General features: G+C 40.1%; 1 pseudogene; it reads right to left on the reverse strand.

Moving 5' to 3' along the window:
* The window catches only part of LOC149138600 (transcription factor MYB114 pseudogene), a 100,304-nt pseudogene extending 85,455 nt beyond the window's left edge, over window positions 1-14,849 (reverse strand).
* Window positions 14,850-19,000: the final 4,151 nt, after the last annotated feature.

A 19,000-nucleotide genomic window follows, 5' to 3' on the forward strand; every position in this document is an offset into this window, starting at 1 on the left:
GACATGATTTGCATATGGTGTTGTCAGGAATTTTGATATCTGGAAGATCACGAACTGCTTGATATTTGCATGCTTTCCTTATTTGTGAAAAGCTTAGATGTCCCAACCTCCGATGCCATAACCAGTGCTCATCATCCTTGCTCAGATAGCATTGTTGTTGTCCTTCTTCAAATATGTACAGATTATTTGGAGTTCTTTTGCCTTTGATCACTGTTTTACCTGTATCAAGATCACGAACAAGACATCCATTTGATCTGAATATAACTTCGGTTCTTTGATCACACATCTAGCTGACACTTAGAAGATTATGCTTCGATCCATCAACATACAAAACATTTCCAGCCTTGACCTTTTCTTTTAACTGAGCAATGCCTTTTCCTTTTATAGTTGCAGGAGTATCATTTCCAAAAGAGACTTTCTTTCCCTTTTCTAGAGTAGAATAAGACTCAAGTTTTTCTTTATCACCTGTCATATGCTTCGAACATCCACTGTCAATGTACCATAGATTTTCCTGTCCCTCTGCATAAAATGCTATCCCACATCTTTCTATTTGAGGTTCCTTTATTCTCCATGTTTTGGTGCTTGAGGCTTGTTCCTTTTTCTGCTAAAACCTGCTCCTGCATTCAGAGTCTTCATGACCAAAGTTATTGCAAATAGAACATTCAACTTCATTTTCAAGAACCGAAAAGTTGTTATAGGTCCTTTTTGTAATCCCCGTCATACTTATTTGTTTTTGAGCTTCCCTAGTCATGATCGTTTTATATGCAACACATTGAGCTGCTTTGTGACCAAAGTTATGGAAAGAAAAGCATTGTCCATTGAAGAAACTTCTGCGATTATCGAATCTACCAGCCAATTGATTGTAATTTCTATTGTCATCTATTCTTGAGCCAAATTGAGAAGATTTTACCTGTGGCTGGTTGTAGCTTTTGTTCACCCTTAAGATGGATTGCCCCTGATAGTTTCTGTTTGTAATTTGTCCCTGCTTTACCTGATGATCTTCATTGTGCTTTTGCTCATTTCTTCTTGCTGCATCAAGATAACTTTTTGAGGTGGATGCTTGAGAGGTTTCTCCATTATAGCCTAGACCTGTCTTGTTTAGAGGAGACCGCTGCACATTGATAATCTCATCCAAAGTTTCAGATCCTTTGACAAACTTGAGATTAATAGCTTTTGTTTTCTCAATCTCTTTTCTAAGACCAACAATTTCACCTTCTAATTTTTCAAGATGTTTTTCCTTTTCATCAATTTGAAATTGTAGAGTATCAATGATCATGTTCTTTTCTTCTATACATCTCTTGAGTCTAGTAATTTCATCATAAAGGTTATCCACATCTATAGCATCCATATAATCATCATCTTCAAATGCCATTAACAACTTATATTCATTACCTTGTTCATCTTCATCACTGTTTGATAGACCATCACTATCTTCATGAGTGTAGTAGCTTTTCTTATTTGCATTCTGTTTCTTGTTCCATCTAGCAGGTTCCTTTCCTTTATCCTTATAAGGAAATTTTGCAGCATAATGACCTACTCTTCCACAAGCAAAGCATTTAAAAGGTAACTTACCTCTGAACCTTCCAGAACCCCTTTGAAGATTTCTGACAAAATTTGATTCTTCTTCCTCTTCTTCTGGGACGTGGCTCGCTTCATAATAATCTCCTTTGCCTGATGCCTTGAAAGCAGCTTCTCTTCTGTTTGATGGACCTCCCTTTCTCATTTCATAAGCAGTTAGAATTCCATGTAGCTGAGACATAGTAAGAATTCGTAGATTTTCCTTTTCTTCTATTGCAGATACTTTAGATTCAAACTTGGGGGACAATGATCTTAGAACCTTTTCAACCACAACAGCCTCTTTTATTTCTTCACCCAAATTTTTCATACAGTTAACAACCTCATCTACCCGAAGAAAATAGTTAGCCACACTTTCATCATTATACACTTTGAGAGTCTCATACTGAATTCTGAGAGTTTGAAGTTTAGCACGTTTTACCTGTTCATCTCCTTCATAGCTCGTGACAATTTTGTCCCATATCTCTTTTGCGGATTTATAGTGCATTACCTTCATGAATTCTGATTGAGATATACATCCTAATAGAGTACTGACTGCTTTCGCATTTGTTTCATACTTCTTTTTGTCGGCTGCATCTGTAGGAGTAGCTGAAGGAAAAGCGTAGCCTGTCTCTACGATGTCCCAAACTTCTGTACCAAGAGATTGAAGATAGGCAGTAACTCTTACTTTCCAATAATTGAAGTTTGTCCCATCAAAAACTGGTGGCCTGATTGATGCTTCTCTCTCGTAGTTGCTCATGATGAACGATCTACCTTCAAGCGATCAAGCTTCTCTGAAGGACCTGCTCTGATACCAATTGTTGGAAATAATACTGAGAGGGGGGGTGAATCAGTATTATATAATTCTTTTAATAAATATTCTTTATTTGTTCTTTGAATTATTTTTGCATGTCAGTACCATAAAATAATGAGCATGAACAAAAGAAAACAGATAGTCACACCAAAGAACACAAGATGTAAGGTGGAAACCCAATGTGGGTGAAAACCACCTGCTGCAATATGTCTCTATCTTCTTTCAAATTAGAAACTCCTTTTACAATGGTTTTGTACTGGTGCAGTCCTTTACCAGTACGCAGGCTGCAACCTGCAGAGAGCTACAACTCTCTCTCGTTTTCCAGTCTCTCCTGGGAGGGAGCTACAACCCCCTACTTCTTTTCTTACAAGGACCACTTTTCATAAATTTTCAAACTGGATCCATAAGCATCAATTGATCATCAAGTATAAGAGAATCACCCAATCAACTGTAGTAACCAGATCAACAATAATAGGACCAAACCCAGAACACATCAATGATAAACAAAGATTTTAAGAGAAGTAAGCACCCTGCTCAACTGTTTGCCTGCTTACATAAGCACCCTGCTCAACTGCTGGCCTGCTTACTGTACTCACCCTGCTCAACTGCTTGCCTGCTTACAGTACGCACCCTGCTCAACTGCTAGCCTGCGTACCGGACGCACCCTGCTCAACTGCTAGCCTGCGTACCTCGCTCTGAGTCTATTGAACTGCCTGCGTATGTACGCACCTGCAACCCTTCTGTGCCTGCGTACCGGTGCACCTGCAGCTCTTCTGTGCCTGCGTACCGGCGCACCTGGAGCTCTTCTGTGCCTGCGTACCGGCGCACCTGAAACGCTTCGTTCCTGCGTATGTACGCACTTTTCTCTTACTGCACCTGCGTACCTCCGGGCATAGATGATTTCAAGACTTCAGAAGTAACCCAGACAGTCAGATCTACAGATCTGAACATGCGCCGAAGAGATCTCAGTCCATCAGTAGATTCGCCTTGTTTAGATCTAGACCAGATCTAGCCCTCATAAGATATTCAACACAAAACATGCTCAAGCCAAATGATCTCCTTTGCTTTATATAGGAAAGCTCTTCCTTAAATCATGGATCAATACCACGAGCCGACACCATAATAACACAATACCGTCGACTAAATACCAAGAGTAAAACATAAGAAAACCCCACATGTACTTTTCTCTGCCTTGAAATGTGTGCACTGGGGGGACGCACCTCCTGAACGGCTGGCCTGCGTATCTGGACGCAGTCCCTGCATGGTGTACCTGCAGGTACGCACCTCCTGAACTGATTTCCTGCGTACTTCTTAATTTTCAACAAATTGAGAGTCTTGCCACGGGAGTTGCCATCAAGTACAACATCTGTAACATATAGCCATACCAGAAACATAATGCCAACAATAGGAAGGTACAAAGTGGCATGGGAGGGGAGTTCTTCCCAGAGGAATGCCTTACGACATAAATAAGTCCACAAATGTATATTATAATTAGTTAATATATATATATATATATATATATATATATATAAGTTTTTAATTAAATATAATGACTAGGGGTGGGAGGATGGGGAGGCGTGCTATATGGCCTTGAGGAATTTAAAGTTTCATGGTATTCATGGGGCTTATGATTCATAAGAAACAACTAAGTTGAAGCTTATTTCCTTTACCATGGGATTGATTTGGCTAACTACAACTATTTTTGCTAACCCTCTTGTAAAAGTCAACATGAATTTTAATTCATTTAAAAATTGTGGAATTGTAAACAGAGTGGCTAGGCTACGAGGAGTGGACACAGATTCATAGGTATAAGCTGAAGTAACTAAAAACAATAGACTCAAGGTGCTTCTTTTAATATGTCACGAGTTCTGAGGCCACTACTAGAACAAAATCTCTTCTAGTTTCCTTGTAGGGTTGGGATTATATATTTCAGAAATATAATGTAGGTTATTTACTAATTTAAGAGAAGGACATGGCGAAGAGATGGAGAGAGGCGAACTAGGGTTTCTGCAACCTGTCCTAGGGTTTCTGCAGCCCCTGCTACGGCAGGATCGACTGACATAGCTCAGTACTGACGGAAACAGGGCGGATCGTAGGTTTTCGTGGTCCTGCCATAAGCGCGAAGGAACATGCAACCCCCTCAGGGGGAGGGCGATGCGCCTCCCCCAAAAAAGGATAGCCAAAAGCAGCAGACTGAAGACATTGATAAAGAAGACAGATAGAATGAGGACAATACGAACAACAGCAGGCAACAGGTCAATGAACAAGATCAGAAAGACAAAAATAAAGCAAGTTCCTCCACATGCAGACCAGTGGCCACTCATAGGCCAAAAGTGGAATTTCCCAGTCACCGAATCAATGCCAGAATACAATTTATGAGGGATCATGCGCTGATTGGAAAGTTTATTGGAATATGTTCAACTGAGAGAGCGTTAAGGAGCTGGATAAATACTAAATGGAACCCAAAGGGACACATCACTTTGCATCTAGGTCCAAAGGGATTTTTTACTGCAGTTTTTAACTGCTTGGAAGATCGCAATAGGATTCTGGATGGGGGTCCTTATTTTTTCAATTCTGCAGGTCTATATCTCAAAGGGTGGGTTGAACGATTTAATCCAGACAAGGAAGACGTCAGTTATGCTCCCGTCTCGATAAGGCTGTACTCGCTTCCTTGGGAATATTGGGAAGAAAATTCCCTACAGGAGATTGGAAATGCTGAAGGCGAATTCGTCAAGGTTGCCGAGGAAACAAAATTATGCAGATACATGTCTTATGCCCGGATCTGCATTTATATGGACCTCAAGCAAGCCCTGCTAGACACGGTAAGTCTCTTCCATGAAGATGTTGAATGGATTCAGCTAATAGACTATGAGCACGTACCATTTAGATGCAGGAAATGCCATGACCTAGGCCACCTCTACAGAGATTGTCCTCTGAACAGGAAACCGCTTCCTCAAATGAGCTCAGACAACCAGGCGTCTGACGGTTTTAACAAAGTGGTAAACCGCATAAGAGGGAACAAGAAATCGATAACCAATCCCAAGACCAATCAAGTTAATATGTCAAAACCCTCAACGAGTAACAGCTTTGCGGCTCTGGCCAGTAATGATATGCAAGATTCTGATAATGGACCTCAAAATGACAAAGAAACCAACAAAGAGTAGCCGGAGGGAACTACACAGCAACCAGGGGAAATCTTATTCAATAAATCAACCCTTCAATCCCAAACCAAAACTCAGGCCTCGCATTTTCAAGGAATGGAAGTTGATAATCCTGAACCCAGTACCAAGATGCTGAAGGAAAGAGAGGAAGACTCTCAAGAACCCCAGATCATGGAGGAATACCCTGAGAATATTGACATTGGTGAACTGGATATTCTAGGACTCGAGCAAGCATGCAAGACAGGGAACTTTGACAAAATACCAGACCGGCAAGTGGACAACCTGGTGGAGGTCCTCAATCGAGCACAAAATAAATACTCTCTAGGAGTCCAGATAGGAAGTCAATGGGATGAAAAGTTCATCACCAAAGACAGCAAGAAGTGAGGAAGAAAAACAACCCTCGAAAGAACCATCAAGATAGGTGAAGTGCTAGTTGAGTCAAGTAGGTACGCCAAGCTGACCAAGTACTTCAATGTCAATCCCAACCCTTCACAATGAAGCTGATATCATGGAACATTAGGGGGTTCAACAGCCCTAGGAAAGGCAGACTATTAAAAAATATGCTTATGCAGGAAAAACCAAATATACTCTTTTTGCAAGAAACAAAATGTAATTCGACAATTTTGGAAAAAATAGCAGCGAAAGCCTGGCCAGGAGGGCTAGTAACAGTTGTTGATGCTCAAGGGGCGTCGGGAGGATTGGCAATTCTCTAGGATGCACGAGTAATTCAACTCGACAATATACATGCAAACAAGAACTTCATCCAGGCAATATTTCATATAATTGGCACCAACACCCATGGCCATATAACTAATGTATATTTCCCTCAGGAAACCATACACAAAGCTAAAATTTTGGATACCTTATTGGAGCTTAACTCAAATAGGCTATATCTGCTTTGGATATCTGGAGGTGAATTTAACATGATAGCGAGAATGGAGGAAAAGCAGGGGGGCAGAAGCAGAAGGAATAGAGATGGGAATCTACTAAAAGACTTTATTCAAGACAACTGGCTGGTGGATCTCCCTTCAAATAACGTCATGTTCACTTGGAACAATAAAAGAGAGGGATTGCAACAAATAGCTTCACGTCTCGATAGATTTCTAATATCAGACAATGCAACTCACCTGGGTGGGGAATTCACTGCTTCCATCCTTCCAGTATCAGGTTTAGATCACTGGCCTATAGCTCTCTAATGGGACCGTCCAGGCAACAGTATTAGGCGTCCCTTCCGGTTTGAGGCCTTCTGGTTAACTCATCCGGATTTCTATGAATTTGCTAGATCAACTTGGCTCAAGTTCAATCCCACTAGTGGTACCAAGATGTCTATATTCCAGTAGAAACTAAAGCACCTCAAAGGAGAAATCAAACACTGGAACCATACCACTTTTGGCAATATTTTCAAAGCATAGGCAACACTCAATCAAGAAATGAAGAATGTCCAGCAAAGGATCATTATAGAAGGACGCTCCGAGGAACTCGTAAAGCAGGAACAAGCTATTGAATCCCAAATTCTAGATAGAGCACAACAGGAGGAAACCCTTTGGAGGCAGAAATCGAGGATCAGATGGCTTAAGGATGGGGAAAAGAATACAAAATTTTTTCATAAAACCACAGTGCGGCGCATAATGAATAATTACATTTCCCACATAAAAAAGGAGCAGGGAGACCGAATTGAGATGCATGAAGGCATTGAAGATGAGTTTCTCAGATACTTTAAGAAAGCTCATCAAGAACCCAGCATAGATAGAATGCCTGCTATAAAAAAAGTTCTAAGGAACATTCCAAAACTAATTACAGAGGAGCATAATCTTCTCCTCCTTAAGCCCACAAGTCTGCAGGAAGTCGAAAGCGTTGTACATCAGTTGAAAGCAGGGAAAGCGCTGGGTCCGAATGGATTCACCTCCAACTTTTTTCATAACTTTTGGGATCTTATCAAAGTGGAGGTTTGGAAAGTTGTTGAGGAATCTCATACTTTACGATGGATGTACCCAAGGCTGAATGCCACCTTCATCGCTTTAATACCCAAGGTAGAGGAATCCAACACTCCAGACAAGTACAGACTGATTGCTTTATGCAACATAATCTACAAGATTGTCTCAAAAGTGATAGCTACCAGACTGAAACCGCTGATCCCTCTCATTATCTCGCCCGAGCAATCTGGTTATGTAGAAGGTCAGCAGATAACGGATGGTATTATTTTAACTCATGAAATAATCCACTCTTTGAAGCAAACAAAAAAACCAGGTATGTTGCTTAAAATATATTTGTCTAAAGCTTTTGATAGTATCAGCTGGGTTTACATTCAAAAAATTCTTACTGCCTTTGGCTTTGCCCCTTCCTGGGTTGGATGGATTACCAATCTTTTGTCTTCCTCATTCTTTTTTGTGCTTATCAATGGTATCCCATCGGCTATGTTTTGTCGTTCCAGGGGTACCAGGTAGGGAGATCCCCTTTCACCTTTTCTTTTTGTTATTATGGCAGAAGGACTAGGTAGGAGTCTAAAATCGGCTCTGCTTTTCCAGCGTCTCAAAGGCCTATCTTTCAGTAGTTCTCCTACCTATTCCCACCAGCAATTTGTGGACGATAACATGCTTTTTGGTCATCCCTTAGTTCAAGAAGCTCGCCTTCTCAAAGCCCTCCTAACGAACTTCTCTGAAGTTTCCGGAGCCCTTATCAATTGTGTCAAATCTCAAATCTTTTTCTTTAACACCCCAGCTCCCACTCAAAGAGCCATAGCCTGTATTCTTGGTTTTACCATTGCTTCCCTTCCCTCCAAATACTTAGGAGCTCCCTTAATAGCCTCGGCCCTCAAGCACTCCTCCTGGAAAGACCTGTTAGAAAAGCTAGAGGCAAGGCTTTTCCTCTGGACTCATAGAGCTCTTAACATGGCCAACAGACTTGTTCTCATTAAAGTTGTTCTCCATTCCATGCCCTTGTATCTTTTCTCTATTCTTGCAGCTCCTAAATGGGTTCTCAAGGAGATAAAGAATCTCCAGCGCAACTTCTTATGGGGCAGTTTAGGCCCTAATTGAAAGTGGGCTCTAGTCAAATGGGACAATGTGTCTTCCAAAGAAGGCTGCGGGTATTGGACTAAGAGATCCAGGGCATAGTAATAAGGCAATGGGAGCTCAAATATGGTGGAGGTGGCTTGCAAATCCTAACACCCCCTTGGGTCTCCCTTTGGACAGCAAAATATGCGAACAATAACCCTATTGAAGAAAGAATTCGAATGTCAGAATTAAGCACAGGGTCTATAATTTGGAATTCGGCCATTCAACATAGGGATCTAATACAACAACATAGTTTCTGGGAACTTAAGAGCGGTAACACAACAATATTCTGGGAAGACTCCTAGCAGCAGATCCCAAAGATAAAGGACACTCTCTCTAACCTTCCCTTACCAGAGCAAGGTATATATCAATTAGCAAAGGTTAATCAGTTCTGGGACCCTTCTTCCACACAGGGATACAGACAATGGATGGATGCCAAACAAATTATGATGCACGACTCTGAGCAAACTCAGCTCTCTCTCTCCTTAGAACTACAAAAATGGAAAATCCTCATCTCAGAAGGATCGGACATTCTCAGATGGGGATATGAAGAGAAAGGAACTTTCACCACAAGGGAAGCATATAAGATAATCATCAAAGAAAGGATAATCAAAGACACTTTATGGGATAAAATCTCGCATTCCTCCAATTGGCCGAAGGTGTCTACTTTTTTATGGCTCCTATGTCACAATAAAATTCTCACATGGGATAATCTCAGAAAAAGAAGCTTCTCTGGCCCATCTATATGTCTCAACTGTAAGCAAGAAGAGGAATCAGCTATACATCTAATGCAAACCTGTCAAATAGGATGAAAGCTGTGGGAAAATGTTACCTTCCGATGCCAAAAAGAGGGCAGAGTGCAAGGGGATATCAGAGCTACTATTCACAATTGGAGTTAAGAGCCATATCAAAGCAAACTCCTCAACACTCTATGGCAGCTTATTCCTGGTCTACTGATGCGGAACATCTAGAAGGAGTGGAACCGAAGAGTTTTTAAGGATCAATCTATGTCTATAGAGCAGATATGGACCAAATTACATCAGAACATTAAAGATTCATTATCTATTAAAGCCTGGTCCCAAGAAGATTTTCCTTCACTGCCGCAGGAAAAATCAGTCTGGGACAATTGGAAGATACATTTAAATCAACTGCCTACTCTTAGAGACAATCCTACTAAGAATAAACAAAGGGAAACAAAATGGACTCCGCCGCCTAGCAACATGTTCCAACTCAACTTCGCCGGAGCTTCAAAGGGTAATCCGGGAAAAGCAGGTTATGGGGGAGTCTTCAGGGATCATTATGGCACTCCTCAACTCATCTTTCTCGGCTCAAAAGGCTAGGACTCCAATAACTCAGCAGAATTGGAAGGACTATGGCGAGGTCTCACCCTGGCTCAGGACAAAAGTTTTTTTTCACTTATCATAGAAGGGGACTCGCAAATCATCATAAACATGGTCACAAAACTAATGCAGGGCTCCCCCATACATAAGGTCAGTAACAGTTGGAGAATGGCTCAAAGGCTCAAGCTAATAGACAGATGGATTTCTCAACATCAAGCAATTTCCTTCAAACACACTAAGCGGGAAGGAAATAAGCTTGCTAATTTTCTTGCTAATATAGGAGTGGAAATTGGGGTAGATCTCTTTGTAGGCTCAATCTCCAGCATAGCCTCCGAGGATCAACTCTCTGAGTTCTAGAATATTGTGAAGGATGATATGCTTCAGGAGGATGACACACACCCAGATGCGGGTGTTAATGCGATACATTTATGAAGGCTCTCTCATTGGAGGCAGCTGTCCCTGCACCTGGCTTGCGTACGAAGATTCCAGATCTCAATGAAATGCAAATTTGATTGGATGCAGGACGGAATGATGGTCGCACAGATCGCCTTTAATGTGCGCCTGGTTCGAGAGTCTACGCTTAAGGTTTTATTCATGGCCTGGTGCTTGGTTCATGCCATTGCTCTTAGTTCTTTTCACCTCCGCCCGATTTTCTTCCCGCACCCCTGTCTCGCTCAGGTAGTCTAGAAGCACGCCTGGGTTTTATGTATTGCCTAGTTCCTCTGTGCTCAGTCCCTCCCCCGTCAGTTCTACCATTTTCCCTTTCTTGGTTGTTCAGACAATTCAAGGATGCCTCGCCATCGAGGAGTCTCTCACCGAGGAGGCAATACTGGTAATAGAGGCAGAGCCTCTCACTCTGCTCCTCAGAACATAATCCCCATTGCTTCGGCCTCTCCGTCCTCTCCGCCCTCTAGCCATGCTGGGCCTCTCCCGCACAATTCCTTTCAAACAACCCGCTTCACCTTCCATAGAAGACTCAACAGGCGAGTATTGTCTGCCAGTATCACTGTTATTCTTGCTGAGGAGGAGGACAATCCCAGCAGCTCAGCCCACACCACCACCCCTCAATCTAAGGATGACAGTGTCCTTCAGGGGGAGATGGCTGGGGTCGTGTTTAATGAAGACAACATGCAGGAAGATGGCACTGTTCCTGAGGCGCCTCCGCATCCGGCAGATTCGACTCAGCGCGAGGTCCTTGCTTGTGGACCGGTTCATCATGTAGGCAGCATCCTAAACCTGGTAATTCCTCCAGAAGGTGGTAACGAAGGGAATGAAGACACTGGATTCGTGACTTGGATTGCCTCGTCCAGCCAGGTGGACAAGGATGCGCCCGAATCTCCGCAACATGCCGAATGATGCTGGTTCATTGCCGACGGGTGGCACTCTTGCCTTGCTTTGTTTGACTTTATGCTATGTGTCTATGTTTTAGGTCTCTGGTTATGGGTCTGGTCTCAGTTCTCGTTTGGTATCGGTGCGAGCCAACCTGTTCTTGATCTGCAGCAACAACTCTTGGTTTGGCGAGTTTTGTTTTGCCTCTTTTTCTCCATGGCGGGTATGACAGAGTGTTTATCAGTAAAGCCATTGCAGGCGATAGTAATGTTGTGTTAGACTCAGAACATAATTATTTTTTTGTGTATCAAGCTCTAACAAATCATGTTTTGAAGTCTTTTAATCCTGAAAGGGCAGATAGCAGGATATGTAAGTCTCAGAATCTCTGGCTAAGGGCTAGCCTCTGCCCCCTCTGAGCTTTCGACCTCCATGTACATATTTTTCTCTTTTTTAATAGAATTAGTATTTACGCAGAAAAAAAAAATATGCCACAAGTTCTCAAACTCAGTCTAATGGTTTTCACAACATGTACAGAGGTGGAATATGGATTCCTTGAGTGAAGGAAAAACCCCATACTATGTCTATCATCATGGAGAATGTTGGTGTGGTTAAGATGTAATACGCAAATGAGGATTTGGAAGAAAAAGATGTTGATGGGAATAAAGAAAGGGGGAAGTCAACTAAACTAGGAATATAGACATGGAATGTGTGCTTTCTATGAAGAGTATGCTAGGATATGCATATGAGAGTTGTGAGAGCATCCTAGAAGTAGAATGCAAGGGAGAATCACAGGTGGAAGGGTGAATTTACTCATAAGGATCATGGTGGGATAGAAATACATGATTTGTGAAGTCAACTCATAAAAGGAAGTTATCGTGGGGGCAGTGATAAACATTCATGCATATGAGTGAATCAGCTCATTTGTAGATGTGTACTTTGTAAAGGCACTCAAATGTCAGCTAGGTCTTAGTACATTTCTGGACCTGTGTAATATGAGAGGTCATGCCAATTGGGAAAATGTTGAGGGGTTAGATGAGGTTCAAGGCAGATTTTTTAACACATTCAAAGGATATGGGAAGGGCCCCAATGCTCTAAAGTAATTTGTGAGAGTTGAATATGTTAGCTCATGGAAGTATTGAGAGATCTGAGAAAGATGGCTTGGCACAAGTCTAGAAAATCCCAAATGGTGTTCCATGTGCAGATATATCTATGAGATGTCAAAATCTAGGGGTCCTGCAAATTTGTGAGAATGCAAAATGCATGTACACCTCAATATCCTCTAAATCTGGATATCAAAGGAAATTTATGAATTGTGCTAAAGGGGTCAAGCCCAGTGCATTCTATGACCTAGGCTAAAGTGGTAAATGCCATGAATTTAAGGTAAGACTATGTGGATTCCATGGGTGGATTACAGGGGAAGTGGATCAAATGGTGTGGCAAGACTAATGAAATTACACGCTGCGAGTGTGACACATGACATGAAGGAATGGCCTTTTCTAATGGCGAGGTGACCAATTTTTGGATGACACATAGCACTATCAAAGGATGCCTCGTTTAACCATTGGCCACGCATGTCCCACATGGCCGTACCTAATTGGTTAGACTTTCAAGGCGCACACCTCTTAACCTATAGGTCACATTGAGACAGAAATTATATCAGCAAAAAACTCTTGATGAGTTGGAAGTATTCAAAGCTAATTCCATTAACTTTGGGAAAGAAGAAATTTTGTAACCTTATTTTTATATTGAGACTATGGAGGTTGGGTTAGTTAAAAACAACTTCCATCAACCTGGAAAATTCCATGTGGGTAGTAGGGAGTAATACATAGCCAAAGAAAAAAAGGTAACTTCTCTCATTGTTTTGGGAGACTCTCTCATTCTTATTTAGTATTCGGTGAAGGGGTCCTCTTCAATGGACAAAAAATTATAAAGTCTTATGAAAAGAATTAAGAAAGTAGCTAAAGCATTCTCTTAAATAGTATATTTCCATGTTCCTTGTAATCTCAATCATAATGAAGGGTGCAAATTAAAATTGGGACATTTTAAAATCAATGATGCCTTCCATTTCTTAGAGACAAATAGATTGACATTACATATTGCATTATCAATCAATTATAATATGAGATGTAATTTTTTCTAGTGAATTAGTTTAGTAAATTATATACCTTCAAAACTCCATTTTTATTATTGAGTGAAAAATATATAAAATAGCTCAGAGAACTTTTTTAAATATTTAACTATTTACTACCTAATAGATTTGCTTTCATCCACCAACATATATATATATATATATATATATATAATTAAAATTGTATTAAAATTAATTTTAAACCATTAAAAATCATTTTAAACCATTAAAAATATATATATTATATTTCCAATCATGTTTAAAATCAATCTTATTTTTAACATATTTGTCAAATTTTACACTCACTAACTTACTATATATATAATTTTCAAACATTAATATTTTCATCAAATTTTTAATTTCTCCTGAAAATCTATGTATTTTTAAATAAATTTATTAAATATACCCATAAATAAAAAATTTGGTAAAACCCTAAAATAAATATATCATAAACATCCTTGAAATAAAAGTCTTCTGGAACTTCAAGAAAATAAGCATACTAAACACATAGCTCATATCTCTCAAAGAAATTTAAATATAAATAGGAAAAAATTGCATATATTAGCTCTTATATTACAAATTTTCGTACGAGCTCATCAATCCTATAACTCTTGTGAGGTAAAGAATAATTATTAAATTGATCTGGATAAGCTGTGATGACTTTATCGTAGTTTGAAACCATTTATTACTTGCATCAAAAATAAAATTGAAACCCTAATTTAAAGGAAGCTATGGCTCTCTCATCAAAATTCAAAATTCAATGGTGGCTCTCATATATCAGAATCTCGCTGAAAATATATTCAAGGATTTTGCACTTACCGATTTCCAAGTAGACGATGCATGCTGATTATAAGCTCCTCTTCTTCGGGCGAAATTTTTCCACGCTTGATGCCTGGACGAAGATAATTCACCCAGCGCAATCTACAGCTCTTCCCAGAGCGCTCCAAACCTGCAATTAACTTGCTGCCTTTAATTAAAGTCACCTTATCCCGGGTACATATGTATTCAACCGCCCACTTTGTATAACAACCAATCATGTATCTGTGACTACTGTAGATTCACTTTTCACCTGAAATATATAGTCATAGAACACTCTGACGATTAAGTTATTTGGGGAACTCTCACCTTTTCTGAATGTGTAGAACACGTCGCTTCTCTAATCACTATAGTTCATTGAATTTAACATTGGCTGTATTCAACGTGAATATTATGTATGGCACGACAAACCTGGATTGTTAAAGTCTCTTCTAATGAAATAATTCTCATGCTCCCACAACAATTCATTTAGAAGCCCAAAATCACGAAGTAGAAAATCAATTGGACAAGGATTTCATCACCTGCTCGCTTCGGGAGAGATGGCCATTGACCTTCACCATGGGCGTTAATATAGTCCATTAAAGCAGAATCCTCCTCGATTGTCCAGGCCTTGCGGCGAAGGTATTTTCTACTCGAGTCGGAAGCCCGTCCCATATCAGCTCAGGTTCCTATACAAATGTCCACGACTGAGCCCAATTATTTTCTGTTGCAGCCTCCTATAAAAAAATCCATGTATTCTTATAGATTATTGCATATATAGCTGGTTTACGTGTTGTTTGGTGAGGACATTTGTGTTTTGACAAAGATATTGCTATTCCCTGGTCAGACGGCACCGTGGGATTCCGCGAATCTGGGTTCGAAAGTGACTTCCTCCGCCCTGCCTCCTATAAAAAAATCCATGTATTCTTATAGATTATTGCATATATAGTTGGTTTACGTGTTGTTTGGTGAGGACATTTGTGTTTTGACAAAGATATTGCTATTCCCTGGTCAGACGGCACCGTGGGATTCCACGAATCTGGGTTCGAAAGTGACTTCCTCCGCCCTTCTTTCTCATTGTAACCAAGAAGGAAAGCAAGTCCTGATTAGGTGAGCTATCAGATTCTCGATATTAAACCCAACATGAATCGAACACGCAACCTTCATATCTCATCTCACACGCTCTACCATTGCACCACGCTCTTTGTCAATATCAAAAGTAATTGTTGTCACGCTCTTTCTCAATATCAAAAGTAATTGTTGTGGTATAGAGGATAGTTACCGAGTTCGAATTCGATTCCAATATAGAAAAAATTTGGTAGTGAGCATCACCCTTCTTTCTCTCAAATGAGTGCTAAGTGGACTATTCAAAAATCATGAGAAATTAGTCAATTATGACTATTTCTCATGGAAATGGTCATACATGAATGACTTACTTAACGCACTTGAATCCCGAAAAATGATATCTAATATAATGCACTGCGAAACTCCCAATACTTAATTCAAAAGAGTGCTGCGAAACTCCCAATACTTAATTCAAAAGAGTGAAGGGAACTCTACTTGAATGGTTCATGATGCACAATACTTGCCAAGGTTTTGGAAATAGGGTAGTAAGTTAAGTGGGTTTGATTGTGGGGAAACTCCACAGTTAAGCGCGCGCTTGAGCTAGAGGCGATTTGGGATGGCTGACCTACCGGGAAGTCCTAGTTACACGGTGCAAGCCCTGGAAGTGATGATTGATGCTATGTGATTTATTTCACTAGTTTCAATCCTGCTTCTTCATCCGTGTGAGCATCACTCGATGCAATGAGTGTTAAGTGAACTATTCAAAAATCATAGAGTGTTAAGAGGACTATTAAAAAATGCACGCAGGATAATGATTACGACTACATCTCATAGAAATGGTCATACATGAACTACTACTCTCATGGAAATGGTCATACATGAATAACCACTAGATGCAGTGAGTGCTAAGTGAACTATTCAAAAATCAATGAGTGCTAAGTGGACTATTAGAAAATGCACATAGGATGCAATGATTACGACTACCTCTCATAGAAATGGTCATACATGAACTACTACCTCTCATGGAAATGGTCATACATGAATGACTTACTTAACACAGTTGAATCCAAAAAAAATGATATCTACTATACCTCTTATTCCAATATTTTAAATCATTTAAATGTTCGATTATAACAATGAAAACAACAAAACTTTCAAAATTGTTTCAATTATAAATATTGCAAATAAAATTATATATTGGACCAATTAGCTTAGTTTTATATTGTAAATAGCAAGTAAAATAGTAAGTTTTAAGAATTTTGTATTGATTCATTCACCCATGTGCACCATAAATTATGATACTTAATATAGAGTGAATTTCCAAGAAATTATATATTACAATGAATCAAATAAATTCCACATTATTAAATATTTTATGTTCATAATAAAATGGTATATTAAGTGTGTGCAAACATTCTTTAAAAATATACACTTATATTATCAATTGCTAATTTTTATTTTTCAAACCATGCAGGGCTCCATGAGTGGGTAGATGCCGTACTCACAACAATCTCACCAACACTTTAAACCAGCTAAATCAAGATTTTACTTTTGGTGCATCAATTATTTCTTTATGGTTGCATCAACCATTCTCGTCATGCAGGTTTCTCTACCCAGCACTACGCAACACACCCCTGGAGCAACACGCAAGTAGCACAACTCTCTGACTCTAGGTTCCGTTGACTCTAGTTTTCGTTTTCGACCTTCACACCGATCAAAAGCAATCACAACCATCTCTCACCACACACATCAGCAATGTCAGACAATGCTTCTGGTCAGCCTACATACCGACATGAAGCTCATTACCTTCATGCAGGAAACACAGAGTCTCCACAGCTTCTCACTTAACAAAACACAGAACCTTCCTTCCAAGCTGGGCTCCTCTTCTGTTGGGTCTCCACACCACTCCATCAGCCCAATCACCATGTTTCACATGCGTCCACTAGTACCATGGGTTGCCCACTGATCCACAACACAATAGATCCAACACAACTCTATTATGAAAAGGAGATTTTGGGGGTTAATAAAAATTCATTTCTCTAAAAAAATCGATCCTGAGGCCTATGGGTTATCGCCACAAGCCTTATCGGAAGCGTTCACAAGGCTTTAAGCCTTTAAACCATAGACTACACAATAATCAGAGCCACCACACTATCAACCTTTATTAACATCGAGAGCTTTCAAACATGAGTTTGAGCCTTAAAACCTCGGCCAGCACATATATCGGAGATACACGGGATAACAAAGAAACTCCACTTTGAAACATTTCTTCAGATTTCAAAATTATATACGCGGACACATATTTGTCATCGGTTCCATTTCTTATTGCTTTCCCACAAAACTGTTCCGATTCCGATACCCGATTGACCCATTAGTTTATCGGCAATATTGCCATCAGCGTATCGGCCATTGCTCCTCCATCGTCGTTAGTCCTTTGACCTCTCCGACATGCGATTAGCGAGTTGATCGCAACTATCGATCCCAGATCTGATCTGACAGTTGTTGTTCAATCACAATCCACTATCACATCATAGTTTCGCTCCATTCCCATATTGTTTCAATGATTCTTCACCAATGTGATATATCGGTGATCGCCCATCAGCACTCCTTGAGGTCTAAGGTTCGGCCCTTTGGAAACGATTTCTTCCGATGTGGTAACTCTGTTCTCACAGACTTGATCCTATCCATTGATCACAAAGATTCAACAAATCCTATGCATCAACACTTCATCTCTTCATCCGCTTGATGGACTTCTATGTTAAACGATTTCCTCTGCTAAACTCTGGTTTCCACACACAACGCCCATATAACATTGATTCAATAATCATTTCATTGCCATCGATCCTTACAGTGATCGATGGTCAATCAATGAACCAAAAACACAGAATAACTTAACAGATACGCAAAATTCACACAACACATGTATTATCATTATATTTATATATAGACTTCTATTACAGCCTAAGGCATTTTAGCCTTAGGAGCAAATCACTCCTTCGACTACATTTTCAATACACTTTTTTTTACACAATTTTCAATTTGTCACTCTCCTCCTGAACACGAAGGTTCATAACACATATATATAAATAAGAAGTGTTGGATCGGATCATGGAAGGATCCGATCAATCCTCCAACAAAAGCCTTAAAGCTCTCATACGGATACATGCATATGAACACATGGTAGATTACATTTAGATCAAGTCTTTGAGAGACTTAACAATTCCATCTTTAAATCTATTTTAAAACAGAAAAATCCCCGTTTTGCTCCCTGGTCTACGTGCTCCTCTTCACTCTGGTTTGGATTCCTCCCTTTGACTAAGGGTTTCGGATGCTCCTGCGTCACTCTATCTCTGTTAATAGCAACAAATCAACCTCTATGGATTCACGCAGTTGATCAATCCTCCAAGCCACAAGTTCACGCAACAACTCCCATAAATGATGCCACATTACTGGTCAATGGCCAATTGAGGTTCAACTGGCACAAACAATGCATGAAAAGGCACAAAAATCGCTTCTGCTACGTTACAGGTTTAGGCAGATCCACAAGTTAGCACATCACTGGTAAATTTGCCTGCACTCACCACACTCCTTGCAACGCTAACACAAATCGCTCTGATCAATGAGCCTTAACAACCACGCTTCTATCTTTAGTCACGTAGCATCAACAAAGGATGGAAAACAAGCAAAGGAAAAAATAAACAAAACAATCATCAAACTTTTTATTCCCTTCACCCTATGATGGGCTAAGCTTCTTCAGCCAA

Source organism: Pinus tabuliformis, chromosome X (assembly GCF_031772625.1).
Source record: "Pinus tabuliformis cultivar Carrire ecotype Pingquan chromosome X, CPIR1, whole genome shotgun sequence".
Lineage (NCBI taxonomy): Eukaryota > Viridiplantae > Streptophyta > Pinopsida > Pinales > Pinaceae > Pinus > Pinus tabuliformis.